The 17764-nt window shown below is 45.6% G+C and overlaps 1 protein-coding gene across 1 annotated transcript in view; it reads right to left on the bottom strand.

Moving 5' to 3' along the window:
• Positions 1-17764, bottom strand: part of MCHR2 (melanin concentrating hormone receptor 2) — a 189230-nt gene that overhangs the window by 126339 nt on the left and 45127 nt on the right. The gene's annotated exons all lie outside the window — the stretch shown is intronic.

Raw genomic sequence — 17764 nt, 5'->3', positions numbered from 1 at the left:
ATCCGGTACAGAGTTGAAATCTCCACAAATTAGTAGGGTGCCTTTCTCGCATTTTCTTATCTTTTTCATAATCTTGTTTAGAAAACGAACTTGGGCAGAGTTTGGGGTTTAATGTTGGCTTGCCATTCACGTGGCCTGACAGGATTAGAAATCTGCCTTTGGTGTCTGCTTCTTGGTGTGTTACAACGACTTGCAGCGAGTCTTTAAAAGCTATCAATACTCCTGCTTGTTTTTTGGGGGAGCATGCTTTGTAGATTTTTGGAAATTTTTTATGTGTTATAGTTGGGCATGCGTCAGAGGCAAAGTGTGTCTCTTGCAAGCATATTATTTTGGCTTTTGAACTGATCGCCTCCTTCCAGGAAGAAGACCTTTTAAATGGCGAGTTTAGCCCATTTACATTTAAGGATAGTATTTTTGTGGACATTTTTGTTCATACAGCATTGATTTGAGGATCCGTGGAAGCCTTGTATTTATCGGTGAAGAGTGGAAAAGAGGGAGAACAGTAACATATAAAGATAAAACACCTGTTCTGCATTTGTAAAGGATTACATTTGCATTTACACAATTGTGTGGTTTCCTTAGTAATGCAGAGTAAGGGCGCCCACCCACTGGCGTTTTTTTACCTGTGTTTTGCGTTTTGCATAGAGATAACATGTGTTCCTGTCCACTGGCGTTTTTTTTGCGTTGCGTTGCGTTTTTTAACATAGGAACTGTCAGTTGCATATGTGTCCTTATTTTTCTCCTAATGCACCCATGAATGTCAATGTAAATTAACGGAAAAGCCGCAAAACGCCGCGAAAACGCCGCAAAAAACGCCGCGAAAAACGCTGCGTTTTTCACGCGCGGAAATCGCAAACGCCAGTGGGTGGGCGCCCTAAAAGTAGAAGAATTTTAAACAACAAACAATTCTAGATTTAGTAATCTTGGTTGGGGTTGGGGTAGACGACATGAAGCACATCGGTTCAGCCAAGTGCGTGTGCACGCTGAATAAGTGGGGGGACGAGAAAGTTCGCCTGTTGAGGAGCTTTCCAAGGGCGCAACCACCTTAATGGTTGTTATAGGTGAATGGCAGAACCGCTTGAGGGTTTAGGTCTGTGTCCATTCTTTGGTTTGCTTTCCCTGTTTCCTCGGTGGGGGTTGGGAGTGCTGTGGAGATGGTAATTTTACTCCCCAGGACTTTGGTAGTTGATGGATGTCCTCTGGTTTTTGAAGGACATGTGTAACGTTGTCCTTACGTATTATTATTTTTGCTGGAAAGCCCCAACAGTATAGAACATTGGCTTTGAATGGGCTAATAAAGCCACTCTCTCTGCCAACATTCTCCAAACACACTACAAAGTATTAACTAACTGGTACTATACTCCCTCAAAAATGGCAAAATTTTTCCCGACCCATTCCAACTCATGCTGGAGAGACTGCGGCCAAGTAGGCACCCTATATCATCTGTTTTGGGATTGTCCCCAAATCCGTAACTATTAGAAGGAAGTATTTAATACCATACAATTCATAACTGGCATTCGTCTTGGGTGTACGCCTCAATTAGTACTCCTTCTTATCGGATGCCAGGAAATACCAAAAAAGAAAAGAAAATGGATATGCCACTTCCTGTTGACCGCTAAAAGCGTCATAGCCAAAAAGTGGAGGAAAGCTTCTCCCCCCTTGATTGGGGACCTCTTGGGCGCAGTTTCAGACCACTACTGTTACGAAAAAATCTATGCAAAATTTAACAACTGTCTTTTTAAATTTGGCAGCATTTGGAATAATTGGCAGCAATTCGAACTAAAAAATAAGTTCTAACATGTTCAAAATTGTTTAGTTGATTTATTTCTCTTACCGCTTAAACACAAAAAGAAATTTATATCATTTATAGCATATCGTTGTGTGAAATATGAAATTGAAATATCTCTCATCACAATGTGTAAATCTGTAACAATGTATTTAACCATTTCTTATATACGCTATGATATGTTTATGCTCCTACCTTTCTATAAAATTCAATAAAAATTATTATGGAAAAAAAAAATACCAGAAACAGGATAAGAGGGCACAGACATTGCACTTAGATAAATACCAGGGAGAGATGACCATAACAGTAAATAATTAGTCCAGTGACAAGGAATGTGAAAGTTTATAGTCTGTAAATTGCTGTTAGGGGGTCAACACCAAACCAACCTGTTATATCTGCTCTGAGTTTCTCGTATCTCATAATCTCTACTGGTGTAAAAAAAAACCTCCGTGATTCTTAACATTTCTGATAGTATCCAATTTATATTCCCAAATTCTTCTGTGATGTTGGGACTTAAAATTGTCTTTAAGTATGATAACTCTCATATGTTGTATGTTGTGTCTGCAACTAGAAAACTGGTATTCTAGTCACAGTAGTGAGTTACATAATTTTGTAAAGAATGGTAAGAGTATTTTTGAGAATTTTTTGTAATAAAATATTGGTAGGCCATCTGGGCCAGGGCTTTCCTTCTGGGGATAGAGAACAGGGTATTGACACCTCTGACGAGGCGAAAGGGTGAAGTAATTAAGACCTCTCCTTGTCTGTTAAAGTGGGAAGATTGAGAGAGTCTAGGAAGGACATCAGATTAGTTGGGTTTGTACTCTGTTTATTGGTGGCTGTAAGATTATCTAAATTGTATAGGGATGTATAGTACTTCTCGAATTCTAATTCTATAGCCGCTGTGGAAGTAACTATACTATGGCTTTTCCTTTTTTAACTAAATTTGACATGTGTTTGAAGCCTTTTTCCCCATTAGAGTATATTTTATATTTAGATGCAAATATGGACTTCACTGCGTTTATATTCAGTAGATTATTTAGTTTGTTCCAAGTATTTCTCAGTTAATCAAGATCTCTGGGATTTTGTGAGATATTTGAGCAATAGGGAATTGATTTCTTTCTCTCTTTGCTTCTTATCTCTTGTGCCCAAGGCTATTAATTTACCTATAATGTAAGCTTTATGTGTTTCCAAGAGTATTGGATGTGAAGTTCCTGGAATATCATTGACTTTGAAGAATTCTTCAAGTTTACTTGATAAAAAGTTCAAGTATTCTTCATGTTCAATTAATGTGGGGTTCAGACGTTATCTCCACTCTGTGGCCTTGAAGATTGTCTTAGATGAGTTTCATAGAAATTGGGGCATAGTCTGAAATTAAAATGGGTCCAATATCAACTGTTTTTATAGCTTGGATGTGTTTCCCTGGGATAAATAAGTAATCTAGTCTGTGATATGTAGAGTGAACTTGGGAGAAATACTTGTAATCCCTTGTCTCGGAATTTATTAATGTCCAAGAATCCTGTAGATTTAAAAATCCGAGAGGGTGCTTTTAAGTTTCCAAAGTTGTGTATAAGAGAATGGTGTAGAGCGGGCTGTGGTGAGGTCTAATACTAAATTAAAGTCATCACCTATTATCACTATACCTTCTGCAAAATCAGTTAATTCAGTTAATATACAGATTAGCCATGTGTTTTGGTTTTGATTAGGGGCATCACATTTGCGAAGGAAATTTTGTTGTGGGCTGGTTATGATTTTTGGCTACATTCCTAACTAGATTGCCATCTCATTCTCTAGCCTGTCACATTCTTGACCACTCTTTTGGTGATGACTCTTGGCTGAATTTCTGATGATGTTATTGCTTCTCTATCACTGCAGAGCAAAATACTTATCAAATATCTATTGAACATATAAATCATGTTTATTGTACCAATACAATTAATTAAATTATTTTCAGTTTGTAGCTTCAACAAATATCAAGGCAAATGAGGAAAAGGCTGTAACTCAGTAATAAACTGATACTAACCGTAGTTAAGTTCCGGCACTCAAATCAAATCAATGGCACTCACACAAGCCAAATAGTCATACTGAAAAGGAAGGCCCAAAACTGGAACCTACTGTACTGCCATGATGACCTCTATGATATCCAGGGTAGTAAAAGCATACATATCTAAAAAATTTAAATCTATGGTAACATTATAGATGAAAATCAAGTGTACATGATTGTATTTGTATATTTATGTAGTTTCTACTTTAAAGGGGTTCTGTCATTAGAGAAAAAAATCAATACTTACCTATTCCTCCCTAGACAGCGTTCTTACCACATCTTCTAGTGGCTCCTTCAGTCCCTCAGGTCACGTCACCGCAAGCCGGACGGATCCTCTTTTTCCTGTGATGTACATACATTCTAAGCAATCTCGTTCCTGCAGGTCAATGTACACTATGGCACTAGTCATGTAGCGTGCACAGTCTCGGCATTAGCCCGGCATAAGATTCAGCATTTCATGCTAGGCAGTGAACGTTACATCACTAGTGATATAGTGTACACTGACCTGCAGAAAGGAGAAAGCCTGTGAATGTACATTATCTAACAAAAAGAATAGGATCCGGCCAGCTGGAGGTGATGTGACCCGGGGGACTGGAGGAGCCAGGAAAGATTGGTTAGGAGAAAATGCGGTAAGAAGACTACCAGGGGAGCAATAAGTAAGTATTGATTTTTTTTTTCTAATGACAGAACGCCTTTAACCCCATAGTGACTAAGCCTGTTTGCGCCTTAATGACCAGGCCAAATTTTGGAAATCTGATATGTGCCTCTTTAACATATAATAACTCTGTAAAGGTTTTGCGTATTCAAGTAATTCTGACGTGGTTTTTTTCACCACATGTTGTACTTGATTTAGGTGGTAAGAATAGTCTTATAGAATTTGTGTATATTTAATAAAAGTGCCAAAATTGTGAACATTTTGAAAAAATTTTCATTTTCTCACATTTTCAACTGCAATATCTCAAATAAGTGCAAACATACCGTACAGATTTTTGCTAAGATATATATTTTCACCTGTTTACTTTTATTTCAAGTCCTTCCCCGAAAATCACTGCGAGGGTGTCGGCATTCTATTGCCTTCAATGGGGCCGTCTGCAGCCCCATTGAAGGCAATCAATAGGAGGGCTTTGCGGTGACAGCTGTGGGAGGGGATTCTTTACTCCCCATGGGGAGTTCCCCTTTTTTGATCACTTTTATTACGTTTTTGGGGGGGGCAAAATGCTAAAAATTTGCATTTTGCTTCAGTTTTAGCGTTTTTTTAACGCTTTTTTTTCCGTGCAGGATGAAAAGTGTGTTCAATTAATTGTACGTGTCTTTTTGGACACGACAATACCAAATATGTGGGGTTTTTTTATACTAATATGAGAAAAAGCATAAAAAAGGGTTTTTTTAAACTTTTTTTTTTTTACATTTTTATTTTTTGTACATTATTTTGATCTGTTTTTTACACCATCTGTGTCCCTCTGGGGAACTTATAGCATAGCACTAATGATCGCTGTGATAAAGCATTGCAGGACATCTCTCCTGCAATGCCATATCGCTTATAACAGTGATCACAGCCACTGGCAATACAGGATGCCGGTATCTGGCATCATGTTGCCATGGTAACCAGCCAGGCTGTCTATGATACCATCGCAAGAGCCGGCTGAAGTCACCGAGGGAGCGCTGATAAGTCTTTGGCTTTGTGTTCTTTTTTTATTTCTATGGTAACGAATGTTACATCACATGCAAGCCTTATGTGTCTAATATGTTTTCAAAATTTTGTGTTTGTAGCTTATGGCAACAGTGATCTAGGCACTTGCGAAAACAAAATGGCAGAGTCCAAGGCGATATTCACAGCAAATGAGAGCAGAGAAGTAATAAAATTCTTAAAAATATAAGCCCTTACCTGAAAATCATCCTAAAATGTGTAAAAAAAAAAATAGAAACGGGCCTGAGCTGTCCAGCGCATTGAATTCAATGGAGCCGGCAACACAGCCGGCTGCATTGAAAGCAATGCGCTGCGGGCGATCTCTTGATGAATTTTCGGGAAGGGCTTAAATATATAAGTGCTACCCTGCAATTCATCCAGAATTGTGTAAAAATAAAAAATATATATATACACTCACCTGGTCCCGGCAGATGGAGTTCAGCCGCGGCCGGCTTCAGTTCTCCTGAACTGCTCTCTGTAGTATTCAGCAACCGGGGATTTAAAATCCCTGCCTGCTGAATGAGCTGCCTCTGATTTGTCACAGCCTGACCAATCAGAGGCAGCTCTCACTCACACCCATTTATGAATTTATGAATGACAGCTGAGAGCTGCCCCTGATTGGCTCAGCGCTGAGCCAATCAGAGGCAGCACTCACTCACCCATTCATGAATTCATGAATGGGTGTGAGTGAGAGCTGCCTCTGATTGGTCAGGCTGTGACAAATCAGAGGCAGTTCATTCAGCAGGCGGGGATTTTAAATCCCCGGCTGCTGAATACTACAGAGAGCAGTTCAGGAGAACTGAAGCCGGCCGCGGCTGAACTCCGTCTGCTGGGACCAGGTGAGTATATATATATTTTTTATTTTTACACAATTCTGGATGAATTGCAGGGAAGGGCTTATATATTTAAGCCCTTCCCGAAAATTCATTGTGAGATCGCCGGCAGAGCATTGCTTTCAATGGAGCCGGCTGTATTGTCGGCTCCATTGAATTCAATGCGCTGGACAGCTCCGGCCCGTTTCTATTTTTTTTTTTACACATTTTAGGATGATTTTCAGGTAAGGGCTTATATTTTTAAGCCCTTCCCGGAAATTCATCCCGCGCTCGCCGGCAGCCCATTGCTTTCAATGGAGGCGGCTGTATTGCCGGCTCCATTGAATTCAATGGGCTAACATCGTTCTGCTCTGTTACAGCTGTGGCAGAGGAGAACGATCTTTATGCTGACAGTGCAGGGGGGGGTCTGACTCTTGCCACTATTGTGGCTTAATAGTGAGACCTCGGAGCCCGAAATGCGGCCCTGCATGTTGCTCCTCGCCTGCCCTACCCATTTCTGTGTCTTTTACATGACTTTGGTGATTTGCTGAGATTTTCACAATGGAAAACCTTAGCGGAGCACCAGTCATATACAAAAATGCTCAAGTCGCCCATTGACTTCAATGGGGTTCGTTACTCGAAACGAACTCTCGAGCATCACTAAAAGTTCGACTCGAGTAACGAGCACTCGAGCATTTTGGTGCTCGCTCATCTCTAGTCATTATCCATGAACATCTGAACATGAAGAAGCTATCTACAAAGTGGGTCCTCAAATGTTTGACAACAGAAAAGCATGTGAGTGAAAACTTCCTGGTCCATTTGTCAGCATTTCCGGACTGATAAGAACTTCCTGGATCGACTGGTCACTATGGATGAGACCTTGATTTATTTGTATGACCCTAAAACCAGGGAGCAGTCAAAAGAGTGGAGGCACAGTGGTTCTCCTTGCCAAAAGAAGTTCAGGGTGCAAAAATCAGCCACTAAGGTGATGGCGTCTGTGTTCTGGGATAAGGAGGGCGAGCTGCTAGTGGACTACCTTCAAAATGGTTCCACCATCAATGCAAGGTATTACATTAAACTTTTGGACCAATTGAAGGCAGCTCTGAAGGCCAAAAGGTATGGCAAGCTGTCCAAAGGAATCTTGTTCCTGCAAGACAACGCCTCCGCTCAAACTGCACAAGCGACCACGGCAAAACTGGTGGAGCTAGGCTTCCAGCTGCTTGACCACCCACCTTATTCACCATATATAGCTCCCTCCGACAATCATCTGTTTTCAAACCTGAAGAAACACCTCAAGGGTACCAAATTTCACACCATTTCTGATGCCATGGCTGCTACGGATGACTGGTTTGAGGCACAACTGAAATCCTTCTTTTTGCAAGGCTTACAGAACTTGGAATACCGATGTAAAAAGTGTGTTGACATCGAAGGAGAGTGTGTGGAATAAATGTAAAGTTTCATCTTCCTATCTCGTTTCTTTCTGGGTAAAGCCAAAGACTAATCAGCACCCCCTCATACATTACAGATATTGTTTTTAATAAGCATCAGCAACCGCACTTCTATTTCTGGGATAATAGTATTTTCTCCTTACAGTGAAGACCAGATTTGAATCGGTAAGGTTAAAGGGTGAACACTGGGGAACCATGGGTCCAGCCCCAGATTTAACCCTAGGCCAACCTGGCATATCATAGGGATATGTCCTCATTTTACAGTATATTGTTGACAAAGCCTTTAAATTCTAAGCTCTATACATCAGAATCCGAATAATAGTACAAATAATAGTACAGACATATCAATATCAAGAAAGATTGTTGTTGCAAGACCAATGAAAAAGATTGTGAATAAAATACTTGTAGGTCTAAAGAGAATGTAGTACTTCTGATAACGGTAGAAGTAATAGGTTTTATATAGCTAAAACTGAATTGGTAAACATTTATATCTTCTATGCTAGAAAAAGCACTTACAGTGAAATGTTTACTCAAAATTGCTCTCTGAATTTGTTCAAACTGTTAAGGCACAGGGGACACTATATTTCAAAGAAAGATTTATTATAGTGTGTCTTGTAAATTGGATACACATCTATCAGCCAGGTCATGCAAGTAAACCTCCACAAGATGACAGCTGCAGTGAGCTTTACATAACTAATAACAGTGGTTGGGTTACATTCATAGACTTACAGAAACTAGATGTAAAGTTAAAAAAAAAAGTTCTTTCTACAATGGTGGCAATCATGGTGAGTGCCTACCTAAGAGAATTATCATTATGAATTGCAAGTTCAAACATGGTAATTACAGTTATTTTAATGCTGAAATGAATAAAATAATCTACATACACAATAATTTTATACTTCATAGCATACGTAGGAGTTTTCTTTTTCAAGCATTGTATATATGCAGCTTTCTTAAAACATTGACGAATTATGTTTAACCTGTAAAGTTAACTTCTACTGCCTGCCTGTGAATCATATGGTTGTTATGGCAAGGGTTCTTAATGAACTTACCATTTTGCTGTAATCAGTAAAAACTTTTAGGGTATGTTCACATGGGACAGATACACTGCATATTTTCCACAATGAATTTCTGTGCGGAAAACCTGCACTATATTACAGTAGCAACAAAGTGGATAAGCTTTTAATAAGTCTCATGCATGTACTGTGTAAAAAAATCAGAATGCAATTCATGCAGCAATTGACAAGCAGTGAGGATTTTAGTCTGCAGCTTCTCAAATTATATTGCAGATTTTCACCTCGAATTTCAGTCCTTTCAATGAGAGGCTTGAAATCTGCAGAAGAATCTGCATGTAATACCAAAGATTTCTTCCTCTACAATTTATGAAAGTCTGGAATTACTATTGACTTACCTTTAAGATTATACACAAATGTTCTATTGAGCAAGGTGGACTGCCCTAGACTTCAATTTTGGCAAATGCCAAATGGCCGGTGTCCACTGTGGACAAGCTGCTCAGTCAGTAAATGGTGATGGAGCACTCATGATGATGTCACCATTGTGTGACCAGTACATGAGGACAGAGTTCAGCAGCATAGAAGATAGGTCATAGTGATGGACTTGTGTAGGGGTCACCATCATGTTATATTATCTATTAATCTTCTTGCTTTCCCCTCTTTACCAGGTAACACATATTGACAGGTATTGACAGAAATGTTTGTGAAAAGCTTAGAAATCCAAAAAGGCTAAATAGAAGTAAAATCCTTTTTTTTTTTAAGCTGGGCAAACATTAGGGATTTGAGACAGCTGCTTTCTCAACTACTTGTTGTTCGTGGTTGCTTTGTGAAGGTTATCATCTTGAATCACAATGACTTAAAATAAAATGACAATTCCAACAAAAAAACAGACCACACTGTGATATGATCTGTAGCCTATTCTGAGCTCCCATGGATTGAATGCAGATCTACCATTCAGCTTGAACCTCAACTACAGCACACGTCAGACTATGCCAGAAATATGCCATCACTTAGCATGTGTCACAACTAGAGATGAGCGAGCACCAAAATGCTCGGGTGCTCGTTACTCGGGATGAACTTTTCGCGATGCTCGAGGGTTCGTTTCGAGTAACGAACCCCATTGAAGTCAATGGGCGACCCGAGCATTTTTGTATTTCGCCAATGCTCGTTAAGGTTTCCTTGTGTAAAAATCTGGGCAATTCAAGAAAGTGATGGGAACGACACAGCAATTGATAGGGCAGGCGAGGGGCTACATGTTGGGCTGCATCTCAAGTTCACAGGTCCCACTATTAAGCCACAATAGCGGCAAGAGTGGGGCCCCCCCCTCCCAAAAACTTTTACTTCTGAAAAGCCCTCATTAGCATGGCATACCTTTGCTAAGCACCACACTACCTCCAACAAAGCACAATCACTGCCTGCATGACACTCCACTGCCACTTCTCCTGGGTTACATGCTGCCCAACCGCCCCCCCTCCCCCCCACAGCGCACACCAAAGTGTCCCTGCGCAGCCTTCAGCTGCCCTCATGCCACACCACCCTCATGTCTATTTAGAAGTGCGTCTGCCATGAGGAGGAACCGCAGGCACACACTGCAGAGGGTTGGCACGGCTAGGCAGCGACCCTCTTTAAAAGGGGCGGGGCGATAGCCCACAATGCTGTACAGAAGCAATGAGAAATAGAATCCTGTGCCACCACCATCAGGAGCTGCACACGTGGGCATAGCAATGGGGAACCTATGTGCCACACACTATTCATTCTGTCAAGGTGTCTCTGCATGCCCCAGTCAGACCAGGCTTTTTAATTCATAGACACAGGCATGTCCAACTCCCTATTGTGAAGTCCCTGTGGACCGACAGCATGGGTGGCTCCCTGGAACCCACCGGCGATACACAAAAATATCCCATTGCATTGCCCAACACAGCTGAGGTAGTAATGTCGTGCTTAATGCAGGTGGGCTTCGGCCCACACTGCATGCCCCAGTCAGACTGGGGTTCTTTACAAGTGGACACATGTAGGTTAAACTCCGTGTGCACCTACAGCATGGGTGGCTCCCTGGAACCCACCGGCGATACACAAAAATATCCCATTGCATTGCCCAACACAGCTGAGGTAGTAATGTCGTGCTTAATGCAGGTGGGCTTCGGCCCACACTGCATGCCCCAGTCAGACTGGGGTTCTTTACAAGTGGACACATGTAGGTTAAACTCCGTGTGCACCTACAGCATGGGTGGCTCCCTGGAACCCACCGGCGATACACAAAAATATCCCATTGCATTGCCCAACACAGCTGAGGTAGTAATGTCGTGCTTAATGCAGGTGGGCTTCGGCCCACACTGCATGCCCCAGTCAGACTGGGGTTCTTTACAAGTGGACACATGTAGGTTAAACTCCGTGTGCACCTACAGCATGGGTGGCTCCCTGGAACCCACCGGCGATACACAAAAATATCCCATTGCATTGCCCAACACAGCTGAGGTAGTAATGTCGTGCTTAATGCAGGTGGGCTTCGGCCCACACTGCATGCCCCAGTCAGACTGGGGTTCTTTACAAGTGGAAACAGATGCATTTATAATTCCCTGTGGACCCACAGCATGGGTGGGTGCCAGGAAGCCACCGGCGGTACATAGAAATATCCCATTGCATTGCCCAACACAGCTGAGGTAGTAATGTCGTGCTTAATGCAGGTGGGCTTCGGCCCACACTGCATGCCCCAGTCTGACTGGGGTTCTTTACAAGTGGAAACAGATGCATTTATAATTCCCTGTGGACCCACAGCATGGGTGGGTGCCAGGAAGCCACCGGCGGTACATAGAAATATCCCATTGCATTGCCCAACACAGCTGAGGTAGTAATGTCGTGCTTAATGCAGGTGGGCTTCGGCCCACACTGCATGCCCCAGTCTGACTGGGGTTCTTTACAAGTGGAAACAGATGCATTTATAATTCCCTGTGGACCCACAGCATGGGTGGGTGCCAGGAAGCCACCGGCGGTACATAGAAATATCCCATTGCATTGCCCAACACAGCTGAGGTAGTAATGTTGTGCTTAATGCAGGTGGGCTTCGGCCCACACTGCATGCCCCAGTCAGACTGGGGTTCTTTACAAGTGGAAACAGATGCATTTATAATTCCCTGTGGACCCACAGCATGGGTGGGTGCCAGGAAGCCACCGGCGGTACATAGAAATATCCCATTGCATTGCCCAACACAGCTGAGGTAGTAATGTCATGCTTAAAGCAGGTGGGCTCCGGCCAACACTGCATGCCCCAGTCAGACTGGTAATATGTACCTTAACAGTAACCGCGTTGGTGGTAATGTGGTGGTGACTGCGGACCTAGTAGCGCGGTTTTATTTTGTCGGTTTTCGGAATGTGGCCAGGATTAAGTGGGCCGTGGCGGGGGATGTTTTGGAGGCACTACGTGTCCTCTCCACGTGTCCGTGGTTATATGCACCTTAACAGTAACAGCGTTGGTGGGAAATGGCCACGCCGCCATCATGTCTTTGGGAAGCCTCTGTTTCCACACCCCAGAGACATACCATTAGCAGCGGTATAGGCAGAGCCCAGAATTAGTAACATTTCAGCCGTAGCATTAGCGACAGGCCCCACTAACATATCACTAGCAGCATTATAGGGGGAGCACAGTCTTAGTTCCATTTCAGTAATAGTAGCAGCCTACACAGGCCCCAGTAACAATTCCGAAGCAGCAGTATAGTGGGAGCGCAGTCTTCGTTCCATTTCAGTAATAGTAGCAGCCTACACAGGCCCCAGGAACAATTCCGAAGCAGCAGTATAGGAGGAGCATAGTCTTAGTTCCATTTAAGTCATTGTAGCAGCCTACACAGGCCCCAGGAACAATTCCGAAGCAGCAGTATAGTGGGAGCGCAGTCTTAGTTCCATTTCAGTAGCTGCAGTATAGCCAAGGTCCAAGTTACATTTATGTAGCTAAAGTGTAGGACAACCACACACACACTTCTGTACCATGAGTGCAGGCGAAGAACATACAAATTGCTATGATTACACTGTAGGTGAGGGCCCCAAAACATTGGTGTACCAACAGTACTAATGTACCTCAGAAAAAATTGGCCATGCCCAACCAAGATGGCAGGTGAAACCCATTAATCGCTTTGGTTAATGTGGCTTAAGTGGTAACTAGGCCTGGAGGCAGCTCAGTTTAACGAAAAATTGGTTCAAGTTAAAGTTTCAACGCTTTTAAGAGCATTGAAACATATAAAAATTGTTTAGAAAAATTAGATGAGTGAGCCTTGTGGCCCTAAGAAAAATTGCCCGTTCAGCGTGATTACGTGAGGTTTCAGGAGGAGGAGCAGGAGGAGGAGGAGGAATATTAGACACAGATTGATGAAGCAGAAATGTCCCCGTTTTGGATGGTGAGAGAGAACGTAGCTTCCATCCGCGGGTGCAGCCTACGTATTGCTTACGTATCGCTGCTGTCCGCTGGTGGAGAAGAGAAGTCTGGGGAAATCCAGGCTTTGTTCATCTTGATGAGTGTTAGCCTGTCGGCACTGTCGGTTGACAGGCAGGTACGCTTATCTGTGATGATTCCCCCAACCGCACTAAACACCCTTTCCGACAAGACGCTAGCCGCAGGACAAGCAAGCACCTTCAGGGCATACAGCGCTAGTTCAGGCCACGTGTCCAGCTTCGACACCCAGTAGTTGTAGGTGGCAGAGGCGTCACGGAGGACGGTCGTGCGATCGGCTACGTACTCCCTCACCATCCTTTTACAGTGCTCCCGCCGACTCAGCCTTGACTGGGGAGCGGTGACACAGTCTTGCTGGGGAGCCATAAAGCTGTCCAGGCCCTTAAAGACTGTTGCACTGCCTGGGCTGTACATGCTGCTCGATCGCCGCACCTCCCCTGCTACCTGGCCCTCGGAACTGCGCCTTCTGCCACTAGCGCTGTCGGATGGGAATTTTACCATCAGCTTGTCCGCCAGGGTCCTGTGGTATAGCAACACTCTCGAACCCCTTTCCTCTTCGGGAATGAGAGTGGGAAGGTTCTCCTTATAGCGTGGGTCGAGCAGTGTGTACACCCAGTAATCCGTAGTGGCCAGAATGCGTGTAACGCGAGGGTCACGAGAAAGGCATCCTAACATGAAGTCAGCCATGTGTGCCAGGGTACCTGTATGCAACACATGGCTGTCCGCACTAGGAAGATCACTTTCAGGATCCTCCTCTTCCTCCTCCTCCTCAGGCCATACACGCTGAAATGATGACAGGCAAGCAGCATGGGTACCGTCAGCAGTGGGCCAAGCTGTCTCTTCCCCCTCCTCCTCATCCTCCTCATGCTCCTCCTCCTCCTCCTGAACGCGCTGAGATATAGACAGGAGGGTGCTCTGACTATCCAGCGACATACTATCTTCCCCCGGCTCTGTTTCCGAGCGCAAAGCGGCTGCCTTTATGGTTTGCAGGGAACTTCTCAAGATGCATAGCAGAGGAATGGTGACGCTAATGATTGCAGCATCGCCGCTCACCACCTGGGTAGACTGCTCAAAGTTTCGAAGGACCTGGCAGATGTCTGCCAACCAGGCCCACTCTTCTGAAAAGAATTGAGGAGGCTGACTCCCACTGCGCCGCCCATGTTGGAGTTGGTATTCCACTATAGCTCTACGCTGCTCATAGAGCCTAGCCAACATGTGGAGCGTAGAGTTCCACCGTGTGGGCACGTCGCACAGCAGTCGGTGCACTGGCAGATGAAACCGATGTTGCAGGGTGCGCAGGGTGGCAGCTTCCGTGTGGGACTTGCGGAAATGTGCGCAGAGCCGGCGCACCTTTACGAGCAGGTCTGACAAGCGTGGGTAGCTTTTCAGAAAGCGCTGAACCACCAAATTGAAGACGTGGGCCAGGCATGGCATGTGCGTGAGGCTGCCGAGCTGCAGAGCCGCCACCAGGTTACGGCCGTTGTCACACACGACCATGCCCGGTTGGAGGCTCAGCGGTGCAAGCCAACGGTCGGTCTGCTCTGTCAGACCCTGCAGCAGTTCGTGGGCCGTGTGCCTCCCATCTCCTAAGCTGAGTAGTTTCAGCACGGCCTGCTGACGCTTGCCCACCGCTGTGCTGCCACGCCGCGCGACACTGACTGCTGGCGACGTCCTGCTGCTGCTGACACATCTAGATTGCGAGACAGAGGTTGAGGAGGAGGAGGGTGCTTTAGTGGAGGAAGCATACACCGCCGAACATACCACCACCGAGCTGGGGCCCGCAATTCTGGGGGTGGGTAGGACGTGAGCGGTCCCAGGCTCTGACTCTGTCCCAGCCTCCACTAAATTCACCCAATGTGCCGTCAGGGAGATGTAGTGGCCCTGCCCGCCTGTGCTTGTCCACGTGTCCGTAGTTAAGTGGACCTTGCCACTAACCGCATTGGTGAGGGCGCGTACAATGTTGCGGGAGACGTGGTCGTGCAGGGCTGGGACGAGACATCGGGAAAAGTAGTGGCGACTGGGAACTGAGTAGCGCGGGGCCGCCGCAGCCATCATAGCTTTGAAAGCCTCCGTTTCCACAACCCTATACGGCAGCATCTCAAGGCTGATAAATTTGGCTATGTGGACGGTTAACGATTGAGCGTTCGGGTGCGTGGCGGCGTACTTGCGCTTGCGCTCCAACACTTGCGCTAGCGACGGCTGGACTGTGCGGTGCGAGACATTGGTGGATGGGGCCGAGGACAGCGGAGGTGAGGGTGTGGGTGCAGGCCAGGAGACGGTAGTGCCTGTGTCCTGAGAGGGGGGTTGGATCTCAGTGGCAGGTTGGGGCACAGGGGGAGAGGCAGCGGTGCAAACCGGAGGCGGTGAACGGCCTTCGTCCCACCTTGTGGGGTGCTTGGCCATCATATGTCTGCGCATGCTGGTGGTGGTGAGGCTGTTGGTGGTGGCTCCCCGGCTGATCTTGGCGCGACAAAGGTTGCACACCACTGTTCGTCGGTCGTCAGGCGTCTCTGTGAAAAACTGCCAGACCTTAGAGCACCTCGGCCTCTGCAGGGTGGCATGGCGCGAGGGTGCGCTTTGGGAAACAGTTGGTGGATTATTCGGTCTGGCCCTGCCTCCACCCCTGGCCACCGCACTGCCTCTTGCAACCTGCCCTGCTGCTGCCCTTGCCTGTCCCTCTGAAGACCTGTCCTGAGTAGGCGTTGCACACCAGGTGGGGTCAGTCACCTCATCGTCCTGCTGCTCTTCCTCCGAATCCTCTGTGCGCTCCTCCCTTGGACTTACTGCCCTTACTACTACCTCACTGCCAGACAACTGTGTCTCATCATCATCGTCCTCCTCACCCACTGAAAGGTCTTGAGACAGTTGCCGGAAGTCCCCAGCCTCATCCCCCGGACCCCGGGAACTTTCCAATGGTTGTGCATCAGTGACGATAAACTCCTCTGGTGGGAGAGGAACCACTGCTGCCCAATCTGAGCAGGGGCCCGAGAACAGTTCCTGGGAGTCTTCCCGCTCCTGAGCATGTGTCATTGTAGTGGAGTGAGGAGGCTGGGAGGAAGGAGGAGCAGCAGACAGAGGATTCGGATTTGCAGCACTGGACGGCGCAGAACTCTGGGTGGATGATAGCTTGCTCGAAGCACTTTCTGCCATCCACGACAGGACCTGCTCACACTGCTCATTTTCTAATAAAGGTCTCCCGCGTGGACCCATTAATTGGACGATGAATGTGGGGACCCCAGAAACGTGCCTCTCTCCTAATCGCGCAGCAGTCGGCTGCGACACACCTGGATCAGGAGCTCGGCCCGTGCCCACACCCTCACTTGGGCCTACGCGTCGTTGGCCGCGTCCACGTCCTCTAGGCCTACCCCTACCCCTCAGCATGCTGTATTACCAGTGATTTCCAAGCCAGGAAAGAAATTGGCGCAAGCCTGCAGCCAAAATTTAATTTTTTCCCTTGTTTTTCAAAGGACAAGCCACACTGCGTGTATTCAATGAATACTAGTAAGTTTAATAACTGTGTTGTGGCCCTGCAAATGTGTCAGAGAACTGCAGTGATGCAAAGTTATTCGCTACAGCAGATCAGGGATTCCCCATGCAGGAAAAAAATTGGCGCAAGCCTGCAGTAAAACGTAGCTGGCTGCGTCTGATTTTTTTTTAACGTTCTGCACGCAGCACACACGTACCCAGAGCCCTGAGGACTGTCAGAGGCAGGCGAAATAGAATTTTTTCCCTTGTTTTTCAAAGGACAAGCCACACTGCGTGTATTCAATGAATACTACTAAGTTTAATAACTGTGTTGTGGCCCTGCAAATGTGTCAGAGAACTGCAGTGATGCAAAGTTATTCGCTCCAGCAGATCAGGGATTTCCCATGCAGGAAAGAAATTGGCGCAAGCCTGCAGCCAAAATAGAATTTTTTCCCTTGTTTTTCAAAGGACAAGCCACACTGCGTGTATTCAATGAATACTACTAAGTTTAATAACTGTGTTGTGGCCCTGCAAATGTGTCAGAGAACTGCAGTGATGCAAAGTTATTCGCTACAGCAGATCAGGGATTTCCCATGCAGGAAAAAAATTGGCGCAAGCCTGCAGTAAAACGTAGCTGGCTGCGTCTGATTTTTTTTAACGTTCTGCACGCAGCACACACGTACCCAGAGCCCTGAGGACTGTCAGAGGCAGGCGAAATAGAATTTTTTCCCTTGTTTTTCAAAGGAAAAGCCACACTGCATCTATTCAATGAATAATGTATGTCTTCTGGCCCTGCCTACACAATTCTATCCCTGTAGTATTAATGCCGGGTGCAATGGTCTGCACAGCCGGTTTTGAGAAAAAAAAAAAATATGCAACACTGCTAACAGCAGCCTGGACAGTACTGCACACGGATAGATGTGGCCCTAGAATGGACCGTTGGGGTTCTTGAAGCCTACACTCACTGCTAACACTCTCCCTGCCTAACCACCACTTCTGTCCCTATTGCAGGGCGCAATGCTCTGCAGATCCAATTTTGAAAAAAAAAAAAAAAATACAGTGCTAACACAGTAC

The sequence above is a fragment of the Eleutherodactylus coqui genome, chromosome 1 (assembly GCF_035609145.1).
Source record: "Eleutherodactylus coqui strain aEleCoq1 chromosome 1, aEleCoq1.hap1, whole genome shotgun sequence".
Lineage (NCBI taxonomy): Eukaryota > Metazoa > Chordata > Amphibia > Anura > Eleutherodactylidae > Eleutherodactylus > Eleutherodactylus coqui.
Note: the sequence above shows the minus strand (reverse complement) of the source record. Positions and strands in the feature narration are given on the sequence as shown.